This window comes from Rhamphochromis longiceps, linkage group LG20, assembly GCF_057381845.1.
Source record: "Rhamphochromis longiceps isolate RC_006_pf linkage group LG20, R_longiceps_female_GT1.1, whole genome shotgun sequence".
Classification (NCBI taxonomy): Eukaryota; Metazoa; Chordata; class Actinopteri; order Cichliformes; family Cichlidae; genus Rhamphochromis; species Rhamphochromis longiceps.
Genome location: NC_140576.1, coordinates 17,197,577 through 17,221,796, shown reverse-complemented (window position 1 = coordinate 17,221,796; position 24,220 = coordinate 17,197,577). Strand labels below are relative to the sequence as shown.

Below are 24,220 nucleotides of genomic sequence, written 5' to 3'. Positions count from 1 at the left end.
TAAAGAGACACAAAACTTTCAGGAAGAGATACAAAATCACAACATGATTAATTAATAATGAAGTAACACTACTTATATAAACAAAAACTGAAACCTGCTGTGGAAACCACCGTGTTGGCTGATGATTACCCTTTGACATATGGGTGTGATTATTGGCATTTGGTGCCTAAGAAGACCAGAATGGGGAAAAAGGTTTTGGACAGGAATTTTCACGTGGTAGATTTTCAGGTGAGAAATGCAGGAGATCAGACAAGGTTTATAGTCTGTGCTGAGAGTTTCACTTTAAAGCCTAAAGCAAAGAATTGTTCGGGAAGTCTGAAGTTGGCAATGTGTGTGGGGTAAGGTTGCCAACTTTTTAACTGTCAAATAAGGGACATTCTGGCATGCCAGAAGCACAATGTACAGCCATGTGAGCATAATGTAAATATACACTGTTAGTCCATATTCTTATAATAAAAATGCAGTAAATTGTTGCCATTCAGTTTAATCAATGCCTCATCCAGAACAATAAAGAAAAATACAGTAAATGATAACAGAAATCACATGGACCTTTCCTTTGAAAAATAAGCAAATATACATGTTTATTATGCTATGCAGACCAAATGGCACCTTATTTTTATGAATCATGAGTTACTCACATCTCTCACTGTCACTGATACCTGTGACTGGACACAAGAACTCCTCTGATACAAACTGCAGTCAAATGAGATTTGGTATTTGTAAGAGTGCCATCTGTTAGTCAGAAAATGGCATTGCAGGTAACTGTCAGAGATGGGCAGTACTTTTTTCAAGTAACGAGTAAAATAAGGGATTACTATTGCAAAAAAGTCATTAGATTACTGATACTTTCCTGTAAGCACGCTGCGTTACTAAACTGTGATTTTGTTTGTGAGAATGTCGAATGACAATGACGTACGAGTGTGCGACGTCCTTGGCAACAAAAGAAGTGTGCAGATCAACAATGGATAACATGGAGTGCAGGAGAGAGTACGACTATGCAGCATTTAAAGCTTGGAAGTACTGACATTATTTGAGTTTGATTCTGTAAAAAGTGACAAAAACATTAGTGTCTGCCGTACACTCTGCATGGGAAGGAAACTTTCTAGAGAAAAAAACTTCAAATCTGAGCAAGCACCTAGCACGTTGCCAGAAGAATGTGAAATTCACAGAGAAACTCACGACGGGGGACATGGACCCGTACAAAGCCGCGTCATATTACGTGCGGAGGGCGGTGAAAGAGGCGAAGCAGCGCTACGGGAGGAAACTAGAGTCACAACTCCAACAGAGAGACTCTAGGAGCCTGTGGCGGGGACTAAGGACAATAACGGACTATAAAGCACCAACAACCGGTATGATGAACGCGGCCGTGACTCTGGCAGACGAGCTGAACACTTTCTATGCTCGCTTCGAGGCTGCAGCTAAGGACTCCAACAATGCTAGTGCTAGCGGCGCTAACGGCTGCAGACAGGAAGATACTGCCAGCACCGGAAACGTGCTCGTCATCTCCGAGCATGAAGTAAGGAGAGCCTTCAAGAGAGTGAACACCAGGAAAGCAGCAGGACCAGACGGCATCCCAGGTCGTATCCTCAGAGACTGCGCATACCAGCTAGCTCCTGTGTTCACTGAGATATTCAACATCTCTTTATCTCAGTCGGTGATCCCCACATGCTTCAAAGAGTCCATCATTGTTCCTGTCCCGAAGAAACCCCACCCTGCTTCTCTCAATGACTATCGCCCTGTAGCCCTCACCTCAGTAGTGATGAAGTGCTTTGAACGCCTGGTCAGAGACTTCATCATTTCTTCACTACCAGACACACTGGACCCACTACAGTCCGCTTACCGTCCAAATCGTTCCACAGACGATGCCATCTCTCATCTCCTCCACACATCACTCACTCACTTGGACACTAGAAGGGGGAATTATGTTAAAATGCTCTTCATAGACTACAGCTCTGCATTTAACACCATAATTCCCTCCACACTCACCACCAAGCTGGAGCATCTGGGACTCAGCTCATCTATGTGTCAGTGGATCTCCAACTTCCTAACTGGCAGACCACAGGCAGTAAGGATGGGCGGACATGTCTCAGCCTCCACCACTCTCAGCACTGGAGCCCCCCAGGGGTGTGTTCTGAGCCCCCTGCTGTACTCTTTGTACACATATGACTGTGTGGCCACTACCAGCTCCACCACCATCATCAAGTTTGCTGACGACACCGTCGTGGTGGGCCTGATCTCTGATAACAACGAGACGGCCTACCTGAAGGAGATTAGGAATCTGGAGAACTGGTGCCAGAGGAACAACCTCCTTCTAAACGTCAGTAAGACAAAGGAGCTGATAGTGGACTTCAGCACTAAGCAGGAGAGGAACTACCAGACCCCTGTCATCAACGAGTGCCCAGTGGAGAGAGTGGACAGCTTCAATTACCTCGGAGTTCACATCACGCAGGACCTGTCATGGTCCTGTCACATCAACACCGTGGTGAAAAAGGCCCGTCAGCGTCTCTACCACCTCAGACGCTTGAGAGACTTCCAACTGCCCTCCAAGGTGCTCAGGAACTTTTACTCGTGCAACATAGAGAGCATCCTGACGGGAAACATCTTAACCTGGTTCGGGAACAGCACCATGCAGGACAGACGAGCTCTACAGAGGGTTGTGCGGTCAGCTGAGCGCACCATCCGCTCCGAGCTCCCTGACCTGCACTCAATCTACAGCAGGCGGTGCTGGACCAAGGCCAGGAAGATCGTGAAGGACCTCAGCCATCCCAACAACAGACTGTTCTCTCTGCTGAGGTCAGGAAAGCGATTCCGCTCCCTGAAGACCAACACAGAGAGACTGAGGAGGAGCTTCTTCCCACAGGCGATACTGTCTCTCAATCACACCACCACACAGTACTGACCCACACATATAGTTCTTACACACACACTGGACATTCTGGACATTGTTTTCACTTCATCACTTAAATCACTTTAAGCATATTTGCACTGCACAAGACATAATGTGGATTGCACAACACTGGTCACTACATTCTTCACTTCCAGTTAATACTTGTACAGCTGCTGTTATTGTGTATATATTTATTAATATTTCTTCATACATTCTTATATAGTTCTATATTGTGTATTGTGTATTTTGTTGTACAGTTATTTTATTTTCAACTTTAATTTATATAATTTATCTTATTCTTTCCCAGTTAAATTTACCCTTCATTCTAATTTGTTTTGTACAGTTATTTCATTTTTAACCTTAATTTATATTTTATTCCTTCCTAGTTAAATTTACCCTTTTTAATTTTTCATATTTATTTCATATCTTATTCATAGCCTTTTCCTTTTTTGTTTTCTTTAAGTCACGAGCAGTTGTCCAAGCATTTCACTACATATCGTACTGTGTATGACTGTGTACGTGACAAATAAAATTTGAATTTGAATTTGAATTTGAAACCCCCGGATCCCCCCACTGACATGAGGGCTGCAGCAATTCAATTAAATTTACAATTCAATTTTATTTATACAGCACCAAATCACAACAACAGTCACCTCAAGGTGCTTAATATTGTAAGGTAGACCCTACAATAATACATACAGAGAAAAATTCAACAATCATATGACCCCCTATTAACAATAGGTTGGGGAGAAAGAAGGAAGACAGGATAGAAGACATGCTGTGGAAGAGAGACAGAGATTAATAACATGTTTGATTCAATCCAGAGAGGTCTATTAACACATTGTGAGTGAAGAAGGTGACTGAAGAAGAAATAGTCAATGCATCATGGCAGCCTACACCTACTGCAGCATAACTAAGGGAGAATTCAGGGTCACCTGGTCCAGCCCTAACTATATGCTTTAGCAAAAAGGAAAGTTTGAAGCCTAATCTTAAAAGTAGAGATAGTGTCTGTCTCCCAAATCCAAATTGGAAGCTAGTTCCATAGAAGAGGGGCCTGAAAACTGAACTCTCTGCCTCCCACTCTACTTTTAAACACTCGAGGACCAGGCAATCCTCCACTGGCCCCACTCCTGCTACAAATTGTGGTAATGGGTTCGGAACACACAGGATGACACACTGGATGACACAGAACAAACACAGTTATGTCTGGGCAGCCTGGGATATTTGCAGTGTTGGGAAGGTTACTTTTAAAATGTATTCCATTACAGATTACAGAATACATGCCCCAAAATGTATTCTGTAACGTATTCCGTTACGTTACTCAATGAGAGTAACGTATTCTGAATACTTTGGATTACTTAATATATTATCATGCTGTTTACAACTACGTGAATGTACGATTGCTGTGATTTATTACTGTTACTGAAGGTTCGCGGCTCTGAACCGTAGTAAAGGGACCTCTGGCTAATACGTCGGGTTCCGTGTCGGGCTCGTAGCCGAAAAATAGCTTTACTTTGTTCTCTGGGTCAACTTTGCTTTCGAGAGACAGAGAGGCGTTGAAAGGCTGCTCCAACGGAACTTATTGTTTCGGAGGAAAACACGAACACAGCTTACAGTCGAGTCTTAATAGCTTACTTACAACTGGGCTCGTCAGGCACTCTTCTTTTGCTTGATTACAACTCGTACTTTTCCTTTTTCTCCCTCCCTCGCTCACAGACACATAACGTGTATGACAGTCCATTTTCCCTGCAGCACGGACTACACTGTCTATGATGCTACATTCTTTAGAGCTATGCCTGTAGCATTCTGCCTATTAGCTTAGCACAACAACAACACAGAGAGAGAGAGAGAGAGAGAGAGAGAGAGAGAGAGAGAGAGAGAGAGAGCGTCACCCTGTAACCATGGCAACTGTAACGCTGCCGCCTGAAACAACAGAACATAGCTGTCAAACAAAACTCAAACAGTCCTGACCCGCGACAATATGAAACAGGGAAGTACCGCCGTGTAATCCATTTATTTCAACAAAGTAACTGTATTCTAAATACCACCTTTTTAAACGGTAACTGTAACGGAATACAGTTACTCATATTTTGTATTTTAAATACGTAACGGCGGTACATGTATTCCGTTACTCCCCAACACTGGATATTTGCACTCTCAACTTTTCCCAACTGAAAAGTTGGCTTATAAACAGAAAACATGGACTCAATATCAGAGCAGGCAGAAAACACTTGTCCTTAAGGTCAACATTAATAAAACCTTTAGTATCAGTAATGGCTGAGCTGGAAACACAGGAAACAGCAGCTGGCTTAAAAACCTCTGACACCACTTCATTACACAGTCTTAATAACCTGAGCGATTTCATTTTAAGTTTTCTCAGAAATGCAGAATTGTTTAATTGCAAATGGCTCTGAAACATTGCACAACCCTTCTTCATGAATGGCAGATGCAAGAGCAAATCATTGTCTTTGCTTGATTAAGCTCAGGAATGAATGTCACGAATACTGAATCTTTTAAAACAGTGTTAACAGAAAGGATCTTACTCATGTGTCTGGCCAGACAGCGGGATGTCTGGGGTGCAGAATGGCAGTGGCGAGGCTGGAGAGCCGAGCGGTGATGGAGAGAAAGTAGAAGGAGAGAATCTTTCTTTCTGGCTGAGGATGGAGAGGTCTGGGAAGGCTCCTCTCTGACTTGCCAGAAAGAGAGCTGGGCCAGGAGGAGGGGAAACAGTCAGCTTGGGTAGAGACTCTTGGGAAAGAGGGTGTTGTGATGAGGAGCTACTGAAGGAATGAAGCAACTCTAGGGCTTGTAACCTCTCTCCAGCTGAAACCTAAATGAGCATACATTTTGGCAATTATTGGAAACCACCATCATCCCTCCTGATGATAGCATCCATGGCTGCCAAACCAACTGACAGTCTTTAGGTCCATAGACCCCTAATTCAGTCTCTCCATCTCCTCACTGAGCTCCATGAAAGCATCCACTTGGTCCATTCAGATCAAAGCATTAAGTCAGAGTATGCAAGGTGTGCATGCAGATGCTGGGAGGCAGGAAGAAGATAATAAACGGCCCACCTTCAGTTAAGGCTGATTGTGAAATAATACAAAAAAAAAACCCAACCCAAAATTGAACAGGGAACTATAAAAGAAAACGTAAGCCCATTTGACAAAGGCACCTTTGCTTTGGCAAACAGCTGGGAACACAGCAGGAACAATTTTGACAAAACAGGACAGGGGGAAGCAAAACTAAACATAATGAACATGGACTACCAAAATAAAATAGTAGCATGAACACTGAGAGTCAAAAAGGACACACAAGCTTGACACTGAGACTGTGAAAAACACAACAGCCTGGGAGACAAAGGACGAAATACAGAAGAATATGGGTACTGCTGGAAGCCAGAACGGAAGTGGACCCAAGAGCAGATGTGAACGAAAGTTTTATTTACAATACATGAAACAAATACTAGGAATGAGAACATGAACTAGAGGTATGGACATTGTTGAGACAACACCGGTCTCTGCGATTCTTTTGGTCCTGGTAGAGATCATGCTCAGATGTTTCCATGTTTTACACAATCCTTTTATTACCCATTATTCTTACAGATGCATCTGGAGATCAGCACACTGCATTCCTATGCAGTCCTATGTTAAAGGCTGATCTAAAGAACTCCACACAACAGTTACAGTTATAACCTCTGGTCTCCTCCCCCCTACAGTAAACACCCCCACAATGGAAATACACTAGTACAGTGGCCAAGGGTGCTCACACCCTGACCCCCATCTCCTTTTATGGTAGTGCCCGTTTGCCCTTTTGTTACGTCCCCACATGACAACTAGGTGAAGGGAGTGGGGGATAGTAACAGTTGGATCCGGGTTGAAATGAAAAGGACGCCAGGCAGAGGAGTGTAACACAAAATAAATCTTTATTATAATTAATTAACCCAATAATCATATAAGCAGTAACAACAAAAAGAGACAGCAACGCTGCTTTAATGATAACTTAGACAGGCCAACCCAAAAAGATGGTGGCCGCTTCAACTAAGAAAACAACAAGGATTCAACAGAAAAAGACAGCAACGCTGCTATTAGCAATAACCAGGCAGGCCAAACCAAGAAATGGAGGCCACCGTCACTTAAGCAAAACCACTGCCCAGTTGAGCTATTCACAACAAGCCACGCACAGTGGGGCTGGTCACACGCACAGTGGGGCTGGTCTCGCACGCACGCACGCACACGCACACACACACACACACACACACACACACAGCAGGCCTTTTCAACACCTAGACCAGACTCACACACAAACCAGCACAGAGGAAATCCACCAGAAGCTTCTCCCACCTCCACACTGCGCTCCTCCAGGTTAAATTCACCTCTGAGGGTAATTGGTGGTAAACGAGGGCAGATGAGCAGCAGGTGTGTCCTAAAAGGAGAAGGCAGGGGCAGAGAGAGACAGGGGAGGGGCAATAAAGAAGGAGGAGGAGAGGGAGAGGACAACACAATGCCCACACACTCCCACAGCCTCACAGGATGTAACATCCCCCCCCCCTTACATTCACACTATACAAAACACAGAACAAACGCATCATTATGCGCTGTGCGAGAGTGGAACAGCCACCAGATTCTCAGTCCCTTTCTTGTGTTGGATAACCAGATCATAATCCTGCACCAGCAATGCCCAGCGCATTAGTCGCTGGTTGTGGTTGTATATACGTTGGAGGAAAGTAAGGGGATTGTGATCTGTATACACCGTTACTGGAAAGGAGCTAGAGCCCACATACACAGTGAAGTGCTGCAAGGCCATCAGCAGCGCTGGAGCTTCTTTCTCTATGGTGGAATAGTTTAGCTGATGGCGCTTGAACTTTACAGAATAGTAGCAGACTGGGTGACACACACCCTCTGCGTCGTCCTGTAACAGCACCGCACCAGCTCCGGTGGCACTGGCATCAACTTCCAGTTTGAAGGGCTGAGAGAAGTTGGGGGCTGCCAGAACTGGGGCACTGCAACGGAGAGATTTTGCAGACTCAAATGCGTGCTGGCATTCCCCTGACCACTCAAAAGGGATTTTGGGGCTACATAGCTTTGTCAAAGGGGCCACAACTACCGCAAAGTTCCTACAAAAACAGCGATAGTATCCAGTCATGCCCAGGAACCGCTTTAGCTCCCGGCTAGTGGTTGGGGCCGGGTAGCTGAGGACAGCCTCGACTTTTGCCTCCACCGGGCGAACCTGCCCAAAACCCACCTGCTTTCCCAGGTAGGTGACTGTTGCTTTGGCAAACTCGCACTTAGCAAGATTGAAAGTTAACGAGGCTTCAGCCAATCGCTGAAACACTGGTTGTAGAATGGCCACATGCTCTTCCCACGTGTCTGTGTGGGAAGACAACATCATCCAAGTACACATTACACCGAGGCACACCCCCCAACACCAGCTGCATTAAACGCTGAAATGTGGCCGGAGCATTTTTCATGCCAAACGCCATCACAGTGTACTGTATGAAATGGTCGGGTGTGACAAATGCAGAAATGTCAGAGGCTCTGGGGGTCAAAGGCAGGTGCCGATACCCTTTAAGAAGGTCCAGTTTGGAAATGAATTTGACAGGACCTATATTGTCAATGCAATCCTCCATACGAGGAAGTGGAAAAGAATCAGAGATGCATTTACCTTCCGGTAGTCGGTGCAGAAACGTGGGGTGCCATCAGACTTGGGCGTAAGCAAACACGGGGAGCTCCAAGGGCTGTGGCTGGGTCGTGCCAAACCGTTCTCTACTAGATAGCTGACTTCCTTCTTCATCACCTCGCGCTTTCCCATGGGACAGCGGTACGCATGCTGTTTGATTGGGGTTGCATCACCAACACTGATATCATGTTCACAGACACTAGTACGCGAGGGCACATCACCAAAGAGAGAAGTGTAAGAGTGCAGTAGGCTAAGCACATCTTCGCATTGTGAAGGGAACAGATGAGACAAGTGGGCCGTTACCTCGGCTAAGTAAGCTGAATTCGCCAACCGCCCACACTGTTGTCCCTCAGAAAGCATATGCAGATTGTCGTCAGCACTGGCCTATACGCTAGGGTTGCCAACTCCCTGAAAAATAAATAAGGGACACCTCGTGGCCAGGGCCGGGCGACCCAGTTGTCTTCACCCTTCCCAGTGTGGTGAATTTTCTAGCTCTTTTTTTGTGTGTGAAATTATTTTTTTAACCATTTGACTTGAAGTTGATTTAAGTACATGCATATTCTATTCTTTGTGATATGAACACATGTGAAACAAATGATCATTTAGCCATTTATTTTTAGCTCAAAATGACAACATTAACACAGTAAAACAGGTCTCTTTCTTAAACAGAAGCCTGTCATGCTTAACTTTTGAGAATATAAGTAAATCTTTCTTTAAAAGAACTCTGTCCTGCTTAACTTAAAATAATAGAAAACAATAGAAAGAAAAATATTCTTGTAACAGTGCACATTTAGTGCATTTAGTACAATTGGCTTCAGTTGAGGTATTATTTCAGCTTTTCTAATGCTAATCAGCTGCTCCTGTTTGTAAACCCGCTTGTTCCCATGATTACGCATCTTAACTCATCATCATTATTCATCTATGTATTACTTTTATGTATTAGTCATCTATTTGTTGTAATCATCTATCCTTGCAGTTGTTTATTACACAAAATAAATTATATTATCACACTTCTGGCCACATAGCGCTGATATTCACTGCACATGCCCATAGTAACTTTTTCCAGCCAGGTGTTTTCCTTTTCCCATTCTTCCCTTTCTCTGAGGGGAACAAACATTGCTGCTCTAATGCTGGGCTTACACTGTGCGGTTTTTGGCCCATTTTGAGCCGATTTTTGAGTGATCGGACCGATTTTGGCCTTCATCGTGCGTCGTGTAGTATACGTGGGGTAACGAGAAGTGATTAACACCTCACGACCAGCTCCCGATCATCAATCGCTCGTGAAGGTGTCACCACAGGCGCTCACACTGCTCACGCGCAAACACGTAAACGTCGGTGAAAAAGACGGAGCAGCACAGCAGTGCAGCGTGTGATCTGGACACAAGCGATGGAGGCACTACTTGTAGAACTTCGAAAAGGCTCGGATGAGCTTTCCAATGTGGCCTCACAAAATGATCACGACCACAACAACCGTGAAAATAGTTGGATTTACATTGCTGCTCAATCACAGCTGCCTGATCAATGTTTTTCATTAGCAATTTAGCAAAGTTGATGGTGGTGGTGGCGTGTCTGTGTGAGTGAAAGACAGAGAGAGGGAGAGCGACAGATTTTCTGTTATAACCTTCATTTTATGGAGGCACAGTGTGAGCACTCAGGTCGCATCAGAGCATCGGGCGGTATAGTGTGAGACCTGCATCGTGACCTACCAACTTCTAACCCCTGCGAGTCAATCGTGCAGTTTGAGCAGGAGCTGAATAACGTGACTGAAAAAATCGCACAGTGTCTGCCCAGCTTTAGGTGTACTGTCGTCCGAGACTTGCACCGCAGTGTCAGCGTTTGTTTCCCTGTTGGCCATGCTTGTTGTTGTGGTCATCTGTTGTCTTCCGGTATTTTCTCCGTAAGCGACCTTTCCTCGACCAATGAGATGAGCGGTAATCTGAATTGTCATACTCGAATTGTCATAAGTGTGGTGTCAGCTCATTGGTCACAAAGCAGGAGAGGGGCTGGGAATTATGTTTTCAAACAAAGCGTTAATTCCATTAACATTTATAGACTACTTTTGATTCTCACTGTATTATGGGACAAAGTGCGTCCCTTATTAGCTCAATACGGGATGTGTACTTTTGTTTCGAAATACGGGACGATTCCATATTTTAAGGGACGGTTGGCAACCCTACTATACGCTCAGCACGATGGCAGAGACAGAACTGGGGGTTGCTGCGCTGGCAACAGTCTCATGGGTTTCCCTATCATAGTAGGGTTTCAACACGTTAATGTGGCACAAGGCGAGTTTTCCTCCTGCGTTCTGGGGTACTGAGGACATAATCTGTTTCAGACACCTTCCTTACTATAACATATGGTTCCGCAACATGGGCCGAAAGAGCAGAACCGGGAAACGGTAGCAACACTAGGACTTTGTCTCCAGCCTGAAAAGGTCTTTTCACAGCCTTTCTGTCATACAAATTCTTCATGCTTGCCTGGGAGGTGGCGCTGTCACTTGGTGTTCGCTCGCTCTGCGGTAGAGTATCACTTCCTGTTCCTGCTCAAACACAGTGGTGTTTCTGAGTAGCTTATTTGCTTAGAAATTTAATTAACAACTTTTAAATACATTCTTCTTTCATAGTATAATTTTCACGTGCTTCATCCGAAGCACACTTTCTGTGTACTCACTACCTAATTTATAGCCAAAGTATTCACTCACTGTCTCTGTACTGTTTCGCTAGCTTAGCTTAGCTCGTAGCCGACTCGTTAGCACCATGGCTACTTCACCTGTCCCTCCTGCACTTTCTTGCTCATTGTGTCAGATGTTTAGTTACTCCTCGGCCTCCTTTAGCAGTAATGATATCTGTAACAAATGTAGCATATTTGCAGCTCTGGAGGCCAGGATTACTGAATTGGAGACTCGGCTTCGCACCCTTCATTCACCTGTAGCTAGCCAGGCCCCTGTAGCTGGTGCAGCCGAAGATAGCATAGGCCCCGCTAGCTGTTCCCCGGCAGACCCCAAGCAGCTGGGGAAAGAGGGCGGCTGGGTCACGGTGAGGAGGAAGCATAGTCCTAAACAGAAGCCCCAGGTACACCACCAACCCGTTTATGTGTCTAACCGTTTTTCCCCACTCGATGACACACCCGCCGGGGGTCAAACTCTGGTAATTGGTGATTCTGTTCTCAGACATGTGAAGCTAGAGACACCGGCAACCATAGTCAATTGTCTTCCAGGGGCCAGAGCAGGTGACATTGAAGGAAATTTAAAACTGCTGGCTAAGGGTAAACGTAAATTCAGTAAAATCATAATTCACGTCGGCAGTAATGACACCCGGTTACGCCAATCGGAGGTCACTAAAATCAATATTGAATCGGTGTGCAACTTTGCTAAAACAATGTCGGACTCTGTAGTTTTCTCTGGTCCCCTCCCCAATCAGACCAGGAGTGACATGTTTAGCCGCATGTTCTCCTTAAATTGCTGGCTGTCTGAGTGGTGTCCCAGAAACGATGTGGGCTTCATAGATAATTGGCAAACCTTCTGGAGGAAACCTGGTCTTGTTAGGAGAGACGGCATCCATCCCACTTTGGATGGAGCAGCTCTCATTTCTAGAAATATGGACAAATTTATTAAACCCCCCAAAATATGACTATCCAGAGTTGGGACCAGGAAGCAGAGTTGCAGTCTTACACGCCTCTCTGCAGCTTCTCTCCTCCTGCTACCCCCCCAAAAACCCATCTCCATAGAGACTGTGTCAGCTCCCAAACAGACAAAAAACAAATTAAAAACCAGCAACAAACGACTTAAACATAAACAATTACAAAGAAAGAACAATACAGTATCCACATCTGAACCAAAGAGTAAAACAGTGAAATGTGGATTATTAAATATTAGGTCTCTCTCCTCCAAGTCTCTGTTAGTACATGACTTAATAATTGATCAACAAATTGATTTACTCTGCCTTACAGAAACCTGGTTGCAGTAGGATGATTATGTTAGTTTAAATGAATCAACACCTCCGAGTCATTCTAACTACCAGAAACCTCGAAGCACAGGCCGAGGGGGCGGTGTGGCAGCAATTTTTCACACCAGCCTATTAATTAATGAAAGACCAAGACAGACTTTTAATTCATTTGAAAGCCTGATGCTTAACATTGTCCACCCCAGCTGTGAAACTCAGAAACCAGTCTTACTTGTTATCATCTATCGTCCACCTGGGCCTTACACAGAGTTTCTGTCTGATTTCTCAGAGTTTATATCTAATTTAGTTCTGAGCTCAGATAAAATAATTATTGTGGGTGATTTTAACATCCATGTAGATGCTAAAAATGACAGCCTCAACATGGCATTTAATCTGTTATTAGACTCAATTGGTTTCTCTCAAAATGTAAAAGAACCCACCCACCACTTTAATCACACTCTAGATCTTGTTTTAACATATGGCATAGAAACTGAACATTTAATAGTGTTTCCTGAAAACCCTCTCCTGTCTGATCATTTCCTGATAACATTTACATTTACAATAATTGATTACACAGCGGTGGAGAGTAGACTTTATCAAAGTAGATGTCTTTCTGAAAGCGCTGTAACTAAGTTTAAGAATATAATCCACCCACTGTTATCATCTTCAATGCCCTGTACCAACACAGAGCAGAGCAGCTATCTGAACGCTACCCCAACAGAGGTCGATTATCTTGTTAATAATTTCACCTCCTCACTACGTACGACTCTGGATACTGTAGCTCCAGTGAAAACTAAGGTCTCTAATCAGAAGTATTTGACTCCGTGGTATAATTCTCAAACACGTAGCCTAAAGCAGATGACTCGTAATCTGGAGAGGAAATGCCGTGTCACAAATTTAGAGGATCATCATTTAGCCTGGAGAAATAGTTTGCTGCTTTATAAGAAAGCCCTCCGCAAAGCCAGAACATCTTACTATTCATCACTGATTGAAGAAAATAAGAACAACCCCAGGTTTCTCTTCAGCACTGTAGCCAGGCTGACAAAAAGTCAGAGCTCTTTTGAGTCAACCATCCCTTTAACGTTAACTAGTAATGACTTCATGAACTTCTTCACAAATAAAATTTTTATCATTAGAGAAAAAATTACCAGTAATCATCCCACAGATGTAATATTATCTACAGCTACTCTTAGTACCATTGATGTTAAGTTAGACTCTTTTTCTCCAATTGATCTTTCTGAGTTAACTTCAATAATTACTTCCTCCAAACCATCAACATGTCTTTTAGACCCCATTCCTACAAAACTGCTCAAAGAAGTCCTGCCATTAATTAATTCTTCGATCTTAAATATGATCAACCTATCTCTAATAATCGGCTATGTACCACAGGCCTTCAAGCTGGCTGTAGTTAAACCTTTACTCAAAAAGCCATCTCTAGACCCAGCAGTCTTAGCTAATTATAGGCCAATCTCCAACCTTCCTTTCATATCAAAAATCCTTGAAAGAGTAGTTGTCAAACAGCTAACAGATCATCTGCAGAGGAATGGTTTATTTGAAGAGTTTCAGTCAGGTTTCAGAGCTCATCACAGCACAGAAACAGCTTTAGTGAAGGTTACAAATGATCTTCTTATGGCCTCTGACAGTGGACTCATCTCTGTGCTTGTCCATCTAGACCTTAGTGCAGCATTCGATACTGTTGACCATAATATCCTATTAGAGCGATTAGAACATGCTTGTAGGTATTACAGGTACTGCACTGCAGTGGTTTGTATCATATCTATCTAATAGACTCCAATTTGTGCATGTAAATGGAGAGTCCTCTTCACACACTGAGGTTAATTATGGAGTTCCACAGGGTTCAGTGCTAGGACCAATTCTGTTTACATTATACATGCTTCCCTTAGGCAGCATCATTAGAAGACATAGCATACATTTTCACTGCTATGCCGATGACACCCAGCTCTATCTGTCCATGAAGCCAGATAACACACACCAATTAGTTAAACTGCAGGAATGTCTTAAAGACATAAAGACCTGGATGGCCGCTAACTTTTTGCTTCTTAATTCAGATAAAACTGAGGTTATTGTACTCGGCCCTGAAAATCTTAGAAATATGGTATCTAACCAGATTCTTACTCTGGATGGCATTACCTTGGCCTCCAGTAACACTGTGAGGAACCTTGGAGTCATTTTTGACCAGGACATGTCCTTCAAAGCACATATTAAACAAATATGTAAGACTGCTTTCTTCCATTTGTGCAACATCTCTAAAATTAGAAATATCCTGTCTCAGAGTGACGCTGAAAAACTAGTTCATGCATTTATTACTTCCAGGCTGGACTACTGTAATTCATTATTATCAGGATGTCCAAAAAACTCACTGAAAAGCCTTCAGCTAATCCAAAATGCTGCAGCAAGAGTACTGACAGGGACTAGAAAGAGAGAGCATATTTCTCCTGTTTTGGCTTCCCTTCATTGGCTTCCTGTTAAATCCAGAATTGAATTCAAAATCCTGCTCCTCACATACAAGGTCTTAAATAATCAGGCCCCATCTTATCTTAATGACCTTGTAGTACCATATCACCCTATTAGAGCACTTCGCTCTCGCTCTGCAGGCCTAGAGTATTTAAAAGTAGAATGGGAGGCAGAGCCTTCAGTTTTCAGGCCCCTCTTCTGTGGAACCAGCTTCCAGTTTGGATTCGGGAGACAGACACTATCTCTACTTTCAAGATTAGGCTTAAAACTTTCCTTTTTGCTAAAGCATATAGTTAGGGCTGGACCAGGTGATCCTGAATCCTCCCTTAGTTATGCTGCAATAGACGTAGGCTGCCGGGGATTCCCATGATGCATTGAGTTTTTCCTTTCCAGTCACCTTTCTCACTCACTATGTATTAATAGACCTCTCTGCATTGAATCATATCTGTTATTAACCTCTGTCTCTCTTCCACAGCATGTCTTTTATCCTGTCTTCCTTCTCTCACCCCAACCGGTCGCAGCAGATGGCCGCCCCTCCCTGAGCCTGGTTCTGCCGGAGGTTTCTTCCTGTTAAAAGGGAGTTTTTCCTTCCCACTGTCGCCAAAGTGCTTGCTCATAGGGGGTCATATGATTGTTGGGTTTTTCTCTGTATCTATGAAGCGCCTTGAGGCGACTTTTGTTGTGATTTGGCGCTATATAAATAAAATTGAATTGAATTGAATTGAATTGAATTGGGATGCACACAGGGCCTCTTTTGATAATGAGGTAGCATGTTGCCAGCGATCCCTACACGTCTTCACAAAATCTGCCACGTTAGTTTTTGGAACACCACCGCTAAGGAACCCCTCTTTCAACAACTTTAGTGGGCCCCACACATCACGGCCAAACACAAGGGTAGCTGGGCTGAACCCCACGGACTCCTGCTTAGCATCGCGTATCGCAAACAGCACAAAGGGGACACCCTCATCCCAACTCCTGCCCGTGTCATGGCAGCACTTTTTCAGCATCGCCTTAAGCGTCTGGTGCCAACGCTCAAGTGCACCCTGCGACTCTGGGTGGTAAGCACTGGGCACAGAGCGAGAAATGCCAAGGGAGTGTAAAGTCTATTTAAATGCTCGGGATAAGAAGTTAGTTCCCTGGTCCGTTTGCACTGTTTTTGGGAGACCAAAGGTGGTAAAAAATTTGATTAGCGCCTTAGTAATGTTTGCAGTGGTGATCCTCCGCAGAGGAATTGCTTCGGGGAATCTCGTGGACAAACACATTATGGTCAATAAAAACTGATTATCTGCCCGTGTTCTTGGCAATGGACCAACACAATCCACCAAAACGTGTTCAAATGGCTCACCAACAGCAGGTATTGGACATAGTGGGGTGGGGGGCACAGTTTGGTTTGGTTTGCCCACTAGTTGACACGTGTTACAGGTATTACAATACCTTGCAACATCTGCCTTCATTGCCGGCGAGAATAAGTGCTGCAGAATACGGTCATACGTTTTAGTTATCCCCAAATGTCCTGACCAGGAATGATCATGGGCTAATTGTAGCACATGCTGACGGAGACTAGCCGGGACCACTATCGGTTGGACTACACTTCAGTCCTCCCCTGGCTTTGAGGTCCACCTGCGCATTAACAATCCATCACAAACAAAAAAATGTCTGCTTCCTGTCTCCTGTCGGACCATCACTCTCATCTATGGCGGCAAAACATTTGGCTAATGACGGGTCCTCTTTCTGAGCATCATAAGGGCCCCCCGTGTGAGGAGGGGGGGGGGGGGGGGCTGCGGGTTCAGGAGCAGGCTCAGCTACCTCTTGAGCCAGTTCCTTGGCATCAGGACCCACCTCCTCCTCGGAGGGCATCATATCCTTTTCCAAAATAGAGCCAGTCACCGACTCTGACAAGTCAACCACTTCTCCCTGCCGATGGGCGTGTGACCGGGTAAGAACACCTACAGGAAATACATCCGGGTGCTGCCGGCTTAAAGCATCTGACAAAGGCCTTGGGTCAGGAGTCTTCGTGACCTCTGGGGTAGGATAAACCTTCCCGCCTGCTATGTCATTGCCCATTATGAAATCCACGCCATCAATTGAGAAGCAAGGACACACAGCCACAGGAAAAATACCACTTACTAGGTCACTCCGCACCCAAATTCGATTGAGGGGGGCAGGCACATAAGTCATCCCGACGCCTCTCACAATAACGTCAGTGCCACTGGCAGTCTTTTCATCAAAGGCAAGTGCACTGGCCAGCATGAGGGACTGTGAGCCACCTGTGTCACGTGAGATGGTCACAGTACGCTCATCTTCAGGCTCACCAGAGAGCGACACCGCTCCTTTAAAAATGAAGGGTTTAAAACATTCATCAGGAGTCTCAGTGCTAAGGGGTCTGTTAACAGGAGGAGCGATTTTAATCAGCCCCATCCCTTTTGGCTTACGTGGTGGCTGTCTTCGCCTGTAGGCCTCGCAGTCCGCTATTAAATGGCCAGATTTAAAACAGTAAAAACATTTCCGGTCTGACCTGGGACGAGGCACAGGTACCTCTCCCCTTGTGTCTGGCTCACCACTAGCACCACTAGCCTTCGCTAGGGTGTCGCGTCGCTCATGCATAACGACACTGGCTTTATGGACGAGTGCGAACTCGTCCATAAAGCGGCCTGCTGCAACGTGGAAACCTTCTGTTCGTTCAGATATACTGTCATCCGCTCGGAGAATCAACTCCCGTACTGAAACTAGGTCTGCGGCTTTATAGGCCATACACATATACATATAAGTGTGACCTCTGTGTAGTGTCTTCTCTGGTCTGCATTCACAACAAAAAGGCAATGGTTAGAATGCTCTCTTTTTAATTTCGTGGGCAATCAGCACAAAATCTCGCAGGAATCCTCCATTATTCTGAGGATTACATTTCCACTTGCAGTGTGATCGTATAGTGGTAAATTTATACAACCAAAATAGAAAAACTTCAACACCATTAACATTGCATGTTAAATTTCCCAAATGAAAGGAATATAGAAATATATTTTAAAGCTGTGTTACAGAGTATAGCATGGTGGAAAAGGATGGAGAGAATCCCCCACTAAGCTTTTGGGTAGGCATTTCTTTAGATTTTGTTTTGTATTAATTGCATGCTTTGGTGTTTGTTTGTGTTTGATGTGAGGTGTGGGCGACACCCATGTGGGAGTGGAGATTCTACTTTAGTCCAGCTGCCAGCTATTTGGAGTTGAATACAGGGAGCAGCTGATAGGGGAGGATTGGAGCCCTTCTCTATAAAGGGGAGAGGAAACAGGAAGTAGGGGTTGTCGTTGTTTTTTTTAGTAGGACACTGGTGAAGCAGGGAAGCCTCGAAGATCCAGGATGAAGTGTGCACATTTTAATGGAAAAGATTTTTAACCTGGCCTGGTTTTGCTTTTAAAATAAACTGAGGATGTTGGGATGTGAGTGGATGTGCTGGAAGGCAGGAAAACAAACACTGGACTGGAGACTCTCTGTGCCCCTGACAAGGAAACTGGACAAGTTTTGGGGAAGTTCCAGCTCCCAGGATGTGATGTGGAGACCCAGCCTCGAACGAAGTCAGGCCTGAAAAGGTGGGTGGCAAGCCTTTTTGAGGAAGCTGCAGGATTGATACGTTTTGGCTGCTTGTTCTTCCAAGTGACCACCTTTCCCCTGTTTGTAACCAGGCTAACAACCCTGACCGCGGTGGTTTTGGGCCTTGGATTCCTGGCCAGAGTTGTGTCTTCAGCCAGTAGTTTTACCCGGAGAAAGAACAAATAAATCTTGTGTAACCCATTACAGTGTGCGTGTGGTGGTTCGTTACTGGTCAATATTAGAGCTACTACTTTCTTGTACGGAGGCCATTTTGGGCCTTACGTAACATTTGGCGTTTGTCGACAGGATTTGTGACCAGTATACAAACCCACCTGCCTTAGACTGATTAATATGGCGGATGAGCTATCTGAAACCATTAATATGGTGTCACCATTCTTTATTGGTGCGCCCTGGGTACCAAAATTTTGTGGGCTTAACACGAATTATGAAGATTGGGCGAGCCAAATTAGTGCAATGCTCCGTGCTCAAAAGTGGTCGATAGAACAGCAGTGTGATTTTGTACTGAGTGCATTAGGAGGAGAACCACGACGTGAAATTCTTATTTTGGAGCAAGTGGAGCGGGATACGCCAGATAAGATCTTTCTTCAACTTAAAGAACTGTATGGGGATAAAACAGCTGTGGGTACCTTGCGTGCCATGTTTTATGAGTGCAGACAAAGGGCAGAAGAGCCTATTAGAAAGTTCACTTTACGTTTAAGGGAGATAGGCCATCGCCTGCAAACAAAAGAGTCACAAGACCCTCGGCGTGCCGACCTGCACATGCGTGATCAGTTTGTCTTGGGCCTCAGGGAGGGTGAGATACAGCACGATCTACGGCGTCTGTTAAGGCATGACCCTAATCTCTCATTTGAACAGGTGCGTAAAGAGGCTTTGCAATTGGAAGCAGATGCGCTGCATAGTTTATATGAAGACTCCGCTTGTGCCGTAGTAAAAGGGGATCTAAAGTGGCAGGATACCTTGAATTGGAAATAAGTCTTCAAGTAACTTAAAGAAGTCCAGACGCTTTTCTTTGCAAGCTCCTTTGACCTTGAATTGGAAAGATAAATTTAAAGTGGAGATTCTCGCAGAAATGAAGGAGCAAATTATGGATCTCAAGAATACTCTTCAGGAGGAGCTGAGGGAATTTGTTCGACCAGCACCAATGCCACAGACGTGTTCAGCTCCCAGAGGTGAGAGAGAAAGGCGGAACTTTAGTTCCTCTCAGTATAGGAGATGTGCTGAAGTGTCTGAGCCACCCCCAGCGACAAAGCAAATCTCACGGTAGGTGGAACGACCACGGCATAAGTGGGATGAACAAGGGCAGCCCATCTGTAGTAAGTGTGGAGCCAGTGGACACATGGTAAGAGAGTGTCGGGGCACTCCATCTCAGATGGCTTTAAATGAGTAAATCCAGTCACTATGGGCCAGGTGACTGGAAAGGATGACAGTGGTCCAGCCCAGTTAAATCACTCTCAATTTCTAGGGACATGCCGTCAAGTAGAGGTATTCGTTGATGGTAAGGAAGTGACATTTTTGCTATATACTGGGTCTAATGTAACATTAATGGCACAAGCCTGTTTTAGGAGATTGTTTGGTGAGTAGGAGCCAGGAAAAGAAAGCGATCTCAATTGGTTAAAGCTGAAGGCAGCGAATGGATTGGCTATTCCTTATGTGGGCTATGTGCTAGCTGAAGTACAGGTGGGAGGCATTACTTTGAAGGATATGGGAATTGTGATTTCAAAGGATGATCCCAATAATCCTAATGCATTACCTATCTTAGGTATGAATATCATCGTTCCATGCTGGGATATGCTTTTCTCGAAACCTCAGATACAGACCCAGACCTGGCCTGTTGGCTCAACTGTAGACACTCAACAAGCGTGGGCATCCGCTTTTCAGGACTGTCAGAGAATTCAGGCAGCTGCCCCTGTACAACAGGTAGGGACCCTTCGACCAGCTTATCGCCATCCGGTGATGGTCCCTGAGCACAGCGAGCAGGTGATTTGGGCCAGGGCCCCACAGACACTGAGGAAAGGACAATGTATTTTGGTGGAGCCACTGGAAGGGCCTAGTACAGTTGCTGTTGCTCGATCCCTAGGAATTGTCCGTAGAGGCTGAGTCCCCATCAAAGTAAGGAACCTCAACCCTTTTCCTATCACGTTACGACGTTACGAGGCCCTTGCTACATTCTCCACGGAAAATGTTGACATTCAGGAGCCTTTTGAAGTTACTTTTGAGCAAACCAGGCCAGGTATTGTTGAAGTTGGTGTACACCAGGTGAGCTCGGAACCACCTGGTAAAGCTCCTCATATTGAAGTTATGACACAAGGGAAGTCAAACCTATCCATAGAGGAGCAAGAAAAGTTAAATGGTCTCTTGAGGAAATGGGGCGATGTGTTTGCTGCCGACGAAGAGGATTATGGCCACACAGATGTAATCACGCACTCTATCCCGACAGGTATGGCACCTCCCATTAGAGAGCGGTACAGGCCAATTCCCCCTAAAATGTATCAGGAAGTGCGAGAGTTGCTGAATAATATGATTCGATCAGGGGTGGTGAGGGAGAGTACAAGTCCCTGGGCAGCACCCATTGTCCTGGTACGGAAAAAAAATGGGGAATTGAGATTTTGTGTGGATTACCGCAAGTTAAATGCAGTGACACATAAAGATGCCCATCCACTACCTAGAATTGAAGAGACCTTGACGATGCTGACTAAATCAAAATACTACTCCACTCTTGATCTAGCAAGTGGGTATTGGCAAGTGAAAGTTTCCGAAGCTGACAGAGAAAAGACTGCATTTTGTACTCCTTTTGGCTTGTATGAATTTGAAAGAATGCCTTTTGGTTTGTGTAATGCCCCAGCAACATTCCAAAGGTTGATGCAAAGTTGCTTGGGAAGTCAAATCACAGAGTCTGCTTTTGTATATCTGGATGATGTGATAGTATACTCACCGGATTTCAACAGCCATCTAGAGCATCTGCAAGCAGTGTTTACAAGATTGAAGAGCTATGGGCTGAAGTTGTGACCTGATAAATGTGTTCTTTTCCAGCAGCAGGTGAAGTTCCTGGGTCACCTGGTGAACAGTGAGGGTGTGGCTCCGGACCCTGATAAGATTGCCGCTGTACAGAAGTGGCCGGCCCCGCAGACTATTCATCAGGTGCGTTCCTTTTTGGGCTTTGCCGGTTACTATTGGCGGTTCATTGCAGGATTTGCAAGTGTTGCTAGGCCTCTTAACTCATTGCTGGTGGGAGTACCTAAGAATAAAAAACAGAATATTCCCATAAACTGGGATGAGAATTGTCAACAGTCCTTTGATCTTCTGAAGCAGAAACTGCTAGAGGCGCCTATTTTAGCTTTTGCTGATTTCAGATTACCCTTTCAGCTCTACACGGATGCCAGTAAAGTGGGCCTTGGTGCAGTACTTTCTCAAGTACAAGATGGGAAAGAATGTGTGATAGCCTATGCTAGCAGAAGCTTAGCACCCACAGAAAGAGATGATGCAAACTATAGCTCCTTTAAATTGGAGCTGCTCGCTCTGAAATGGGCGGTGACTGAGAAATTTAAAGACTATCTATGGGGGTCTCTGTTTACAGTTTATACTGACAATAATCCATTGGTCCATTTATCGACTGCAAAAGTGGGCGCAGTGGAGCAACGGTGGGTAGCGCAACTTGCAAATTATCAATTTGATATCAAGTACCGGCCCGGCCAGGAAAATGTGAATGCTGATGTTCTGTCTAGAATGCCATTACAGGTGCAACCCCAAGATCTGGTGTCCCCACAGAGGGTGGGTGAAGGAGCACGGGTTCAGGCTGTGAACATTGATTGGGATCCAGGACACTGGAAAAGCTTACAGGAGCAGGACCCCACGTTGTATAGAGTGAGACATTATATGGCCCAAGGAAGGACACCATCGGGGGAGGAGAGACGTCAGGAGTCTACTGCAGTCTTAAATTACATGAGACAATGGTCACGGCTGGAGCTGTTGGAGGGTGTGTTGGTCCGCAGGGGAGTGGATTCCAACACATATGAGGCTTATTATCAAATCCTTGTTCCTTTGCAGGAACAGCAATTAACATGGAAGGCTTTCCATGAAAGGAATGGTCATCTGGGGGTGGCAAAGACACTCTCAATGTTGCGCCGTAGTTTTTACTGGCTTCAAATGGAGAAGAGAGTGCGTGACTGGACAGCATCCTGTGAACGGTGTGTACGTCATAAAGGCCGTGGTGACGGTAAGGCCCCGCTTATTCCTGTTTTGACACACGCACCTCTCCAAATTGTGGCGGTTGATTTCCTTACACTAAGTAGACCGGCAGACTCATACCAGTACATTTTGGTTGCTACTGATGTGTTTACAAAGTACGCTTGGGCAATACCTACCAGGGATCAGACTGCTTCAACCACAGCTAAGATGTTGTTGAAACACATTATTCAGCCAATTGGATGTCCAGAACAACTGCACTCGGACCAAGGCACCAACTTTGAGTCCGCCCTCATAAAAGAACTCTGCCAGTATTATAATTGCCAGAAAAGTCGAACCACTGCCTATCACCCTCAGGGCAATGGGGCCTGCGAACGTTTCAACCAGACATTAATAAACATGTTGTCCACCCTAGAGGAAGAGAAGCGAACTCGGTGGGTGCAATACTTACCAGAACTGCTCCAGGCCTATAACAATTCTGTCCATGCATCTACAGGTTATACCCCCCACTACTTGATGTTTGGATGGAATGCTCGTCTGCCAGTTGAGCTGTCTATGGGGATGAAGAGATCCACAGAGCCAACAACCACCCAAGAGTGGGTTAAGAGACATCATGAGCGCTTGAGGCTGGCATACCAAATGGTGGAGAAGAGCAGTCAGAAGGCTGCAAGCCGGATGAAGGGCAGGTATGATGTTGGAGCTAGGGCAGCTCCATTGCTCCCAGGAGAAAGGGTTTTAGTCCATACAACAAGAAGGGATGGACAAGGTAAATTGGCAGCACACTGGGAGGAAGAGATCCAAATTATAGTCGGTCAGCCAAACCCTACAGACCCAGTTTACAGAATTCGGCCGGAAGGTAAAGATGGTCCTGTTAGAGTGGTTCATCGCAATCGCCTGCGCATATGTACTTTCCTACCTTCAGATGACTATAAAACAGGAGATGGCACCCCAGAACCAGAGACGACAGCCACGCATGACATAGCAACAGTCTCAGATCAGTGGTTGCTTCTATGGAGCATGGCACAGCAGAGGCCAGGGTCAGATCACTATCCCCCCTCCTACCAGTCTGCCCCTGCAATTCAGGAGGGTCTAAGGGGATCTGCCCGTGAAAATTTTGGGAAACCCCCATCTCGATATAGTTAGTAGAGTGCCCGAGGACAGGCTAGGAAAAAGTTGGGGTGTGTGTTACAGAGTATAGCATGGTGGAAAAGGATGGAGAGAATCCCCCACTAAGCTTTTGGGTAGGCATTTCTTTAGATTTTGTTTTGTATTAATTGCATGCTTTGGTGTTTGTTTGTGTTTGATGTGAGGTGTGGGCGACACCCATGTGGGAGTGGAGATTCTACTCTAGTCCAGCTGCCAGCTATTTGGAGTTGAATACAGGGAGCAGCTGATAGGGGAGGATTGGAGCCCTTCTCTATAAAGGGGAGAGGAAACAGGAAGTAGGGGTTGT

The 24,220-nt window shown here is 45.2% G+C and overlaps 1 long non-coding RNA gene across 2 annotated transcripts; it reads left to right on the top strand.

Moving 5' to 3' along the window:
• Positions 1-7,873: 7,873 nt before the first annotated feature.
• On the top strand, positions 7,874-23,512 carry LOC146645152 (uncharacterized). Of its 2 annotated transcripts, none has more exons than XR_014909170.1 (4): positions 7,874-8,143; positions 21,616-21,723; positions 22,160-22,798; positions 23,264-23,512. It is a non-coding gene; the product is annotated as an uncharacterized LOC146645152 (long non-coding RNA). The 2 variants fall into 2 exon arrangements; XR_014909171.1 differs by lacking the exon at positions 7,874-8,143 and adding an exon at positions 18,187-18,563 and having other exon boundaries at positions 21,619-21,723.
• The last annotated feature ends 708 nt before the right edge of the window (positions 23,513-24,220 follow it).